The sequence below is a fragment of the Palaemon carinicauda genome, chromosome 14, assembly GCF_036898095.1.
Source record: "Palaemon carinicauda isolate YSFRI2023 chromosome 14, ASM3689809v2, whole genome shotgun sequence".
Classification (NCBI taxonomy): domain Eukaryota; kingdom Metazoa; phylum Arthropoda; class Malacostraca; order Decapoda; family Palaemonidae; genus Palaemon; species Palaemon carinicauda.
In genome coordinates this window covers 36572477-36576126 of record NC_090738.1, presented here as the reverse complement: position 1 = coordinate 36576126, position 3650 = coordinate 36572477, and the positions used below count along the sequence as shown (strand labels likewise).

The 3650-nt window shown below is 36.7% G+C and overlaps 1 protein-coding gene across 1 annotated transcript in view; it reads left to right on the top strand.

The window, feature by feature from the left end:
• Nucleotides 1–2119: 2119 nt before the first annotated feature.
• The window catches only part of LOC137653165 (zwei Ig domain protein zig-8-like), a 66967-nt gene continuing 65436 nt past the window's right edge, over nt 2120–3650 (top strand). The window contains 1 exon segment of the mRNA XM_068386540.1: nt 2120–2181. The gene's annotated coding sequence lies outside the window, so the exon portion shown is untranslated.

Sequence of the window (3650 nt, the reverse complement as noted above, 5' to 3'; positions counted from 1 at the left end):
AGATATAACGCCAGGGGAGTTACAAGACCTGTGAGTAGCTTCATTTATGATTTGCTCACAGCCTGATTCAGAGGCAAAGTCTAAACCTCTTAAGCCATGGCGATCGGTAGGAGAGATAGAACTTAACCACTCCCTATGGTAAGCATTAAAATCACCAACAAAGACAAAAGAAGCCTTTCTATCATCTTATTGTATCTTAGCCATAATAGTAAGAAGACAATCGAAGGTAGAATCATCCATGTCTGGATTCCGGTAGATCGAACACAAATAAAAGTTGTTATGCCTGCCATAAACTTTTATTACCTGAATCTCATGGCATCCACATTGATAGCAGGACTTATGAGAAGCAGGGTACTCAGTCCTAATATACACCGCCATTCTCCTGGCCCTAGGGATGGCATCACGTTTAAACATTATTGGTTTCTTAAAACCAGTTATAAGGAGCTCAGATGAGTGCCTCATATTAGAAACCAAAGTTTCTGAGCACAAAAGAATATCATATTGTCTAGACGCAACTGTAAGGTTTTGAATATTTGCATAAAGACAACGAATATTGCAATACAGAAGACAACATTGACGAAATCTAAGACGTAATGGTCCCGGACTTCATTCAATGTCTCCAGACAGCATAAGAATTAATAGAAATAAAAAAGAGACATCATACTTACAAACTAGATTAACAAGAATTATACCAAAAACAATATGTACAGAATTATAAATAAAGTGATTGATGAAACCCATAGACTATAGTAGAAAGTCGGAAAAACTGGCCAGCATGGAGGACCCGATTCACCATGCAAGGCTAAATATCCTCCAGGATAGCCACTTCAACTGAAGGGAGGACAGTAAGGATAGTTTTGAGAAGAAAAAGAATCAGAAAAGGAAAAGACAACCTCTTGATAAACCACCAGGCATCCATGGCCCTTCTATTAAGCCTGCCCAACACACCATTTCAAAAAAACAAGAGGAAGGAAAAAAAATAAGATAGAAAAGTGTGCCCGAGTGTACCCTCAAACAAGAGAACTCTAACCTAAGACAGTGGAAGACCATGGTACAGAGGCTATGGCACTACCCAAGACTAGAGAACAATGGTTTAATTTTGGAATGTCCTTCTCCTAGAAGAGCTGCTTACCATAGCTAGAGTCTCTTCTACCCTTACCAAGAGGAAAGTACACTGAACAATTGCAGTACAGTAATTAACCCCTTGGGTGAAGAACTGTTATGTATCTCATTGTTGTCAGGTGTATGAGGAAAGACGAGAATATGTAAAGAATAGGCCAGACTATTCTGTGTAAGTGTAGTCAAAGAAAAAATAAGCCATAACCAGAGAGAGGGATCCAATGCATTACTGTCTGGCCAGTCAAAGGATCCAATAACTCTCTAGTGGTAGTATCTCAACGGGCGGCTGGTGCCCTGGCTAACCTACTACCTACAGGTGTACGATGGTTGTGAACTAAGGCATTATTATTATTATTATTATTATTATTATTATTATTATTATTATTCTTATTATAATCCATAATGTGCAAACAATCCTTGGAACGTGAAACGAGCCTAAATATCGTAAATTATGATGTCCATCTTCCACAGAATAGAATAAGTATACTTTGAAAAGGGAATGAATTGGAAATACAAGAGTAAAACAAAATATTCTTAGAATATCGAATTCCCATTTTGATATGACCTTTTTGTAATGTAAATGCGGAATGCAAATAAGGAAAAATGTGTAGGCTACACAAGAAAGCTTAACCAAGGCTCCTGTACGGCCCTAAGTCAAAGGCCATGACGCAAGATAATGTTTGAGAACATTGGTTATGTGGTCGCAAGTCTCCATTTGTAGCACAAGACATCACCCTGAAATCACGAAGTTATAGGCCCATAAAAATCCAAATAAAGTGTATAATTGAAATGAGAGGAGGCTGAGCATATTCATTTAAATAAAATGCTTGTAACTACACACGTGGACACGACAGTATACTTGGATAAAATATTTGGGATTTTTTTCCTTGAATTATTAACCTCTTAAAGTGGAAATTTCGTAAAGCGACATCAGGCATCGTAAGCTCGCCACCCACCGAGCCAAAAAGAGTGACTCGAAGTCTGTCCGACTCAGTCTATCCGGGAACAGCGCAAGTGTTGGAAGGGCGCGAGATATCTCTTGGGAACATTTCTGTGTGCTTGGTACTCAACGTTCAATAAAAAGCTGATTTTGATCAAAGCTGTCGTGTTTTTTATATTGTATTTCAAAATGAGATAATCAGGTTATGGAAAATATACATTTTTCGTATTGAAAAGACATTTTACGAAGTTTACGACACCAAAAGAATGACGGTGGATGAAAATGGATGAAACTTTCCATTTCGTCAAAGAAGAGACGATTAATCGGACAGGTGTGTTTTGTCATTAACGGAATATTGCCATAATCGCGTGTAATCAATTGTCTTTTTTTAATTATCATTACTCCGAGAGTTAATCCCCTCATCACTATGTGAATGATTTTACTGCGGAAAAGAATCTAATACATTTCGCTGACGAATGTCGTTGGAACGAAAAGTTTGCACACTGTATTTGCATGACGAGTGCCCTGAGGATACATACCGAGGAGGAAAAGAAACTATTTTCTCTTTGTAAACGAAGAATGAAATTGGCATGAAATGACAAATTTGTACATATATATTTTTCCCTAATACAAAGCTGGAGTTATTTATAAATAGATATTTTTTTTCGGCGAAGGGGAAGATAGCTAATTAGACATTATGGTGCGAGGTGGTAACCCTATCATGAAACCTGCATGAAATATATGTTTAAGATAGATGTATAATGCGAGAATTATGTAAACAATTTTCATAATATTACATGGAACATTGTGGGGGAAATAAAAACATACGTCATAACAGGATTTGGATAGTGCCAAAATGTTATAACACATTCTGTTCATTTCAGGATCTTAAACTATGAAGACATGATACTAATAATTTTCTGTTTCTTTGTTAGTTATATGTTAGAATATCAAGAGAGAGAGAGAGAGAGAGAGAGAGAGAGAGAGAGAGAGAGAGAGAGAGAGAGAGAGAGAGAGATTCTGTTTCATTTCAGGATTATGAATTATGAAGACATGATACGAATAATTTTCTGTTGCTTTGTTAGTTATATGTTAGAATATCAAGAGAGAGAGAGAGAGAGAGAGAGAGAGAGAGAGAGAGAGAGAGAGAGAGAGAGATTCTGTTTCATTTCAGGATTATGAATTATGAAGACATGATACGAATAATTTTCTGTTTCTTTGTTAGTTATATGTTAGAATATCATGAGAGAGAGAGAGAGAGAGAGAGAGAGAGAGAGAGAGAGAGAGAGAGAGAGAGAGAGAGAGAGAGAGAGAGATTCTGTTTCATTTCAGGATTATAAATTATGAAGACATGATACGAATAATTTTCTGTTTCTTTGTTAGTTATATGTTAGAATATCATGAGAGAGAGAGAGAGAGAGAGAGAGAGAGAGAGAGAGAGAGAGATTCTGTTTCATTTCAGGATTATAAATTATGAAGACATGATACGAATAATTTTCTGTTTCTTTGTTAGTTATATGTTAGAATATCATGAGAGAGAGAGAGAGAGAGAGAGAGAGAGAGAGAGAGAGAGAGAGAGAGAGAGAGATTC